General features: G+C 54.1%; 1 protein-coding gene across 1 annotated transcript in view; it reads right to left on the reverse strand.

Moving 5' to 3' along the window:
• Positions 1 to 357, reverse strand: part of LOC119589162 — a gene marked incomplete in the record, with an annotated part of 255,201 nt that overhangs the window by 21,665 nt on the left and 233,179 nt on the right.

Raw genomic sequence — 357 nt, forward strand, 5'->3', positions numbered from 1 at the left:
GAATATATTTCCTTTCCTTCTCGACAAAAAATTACTCCATAAAACACCAAAAGGTCAACAGCGTGGCAGTTCAGGGCAAACACGCGGCATCGCTCCATTACAAAACGAGGCACCAGAAGCACCATTGCCTCATTACACAATCATCAAAGTGAGGCACAGTGCCATATCAGCCGAGCGTGGTACTTCGGCACCGAGCTGGTTTGGCTGAAGGCACCAACGGGGCCAGGGAGATGAAGCCACCAACAGGGCCACGAGAGACATGTTGTGGTTATGACAATCTCAGCTGGTGCGACGGGCCTGGTGATCACATCAGCTGGCGTGGGTGAGGTGTGGCCCCGCCTGTGCCTAGTGCCTGCC

The sequence above is a fragment of the Penaeus monodon genome, chromosome 25 (assembly GCF_015228065.2).
Source record: "Penaeus monodon isolate SGIC_2016 chromosome 25, NSTDA_Pmon_1, whole genome shotgun sequence".
Taxonomy (NCBI): Eukaryota; Metazoa; Arthropoda; class Malacostraca; order Decapoda; family Penaeidae; genus Penaeus; species Penaeus monodon.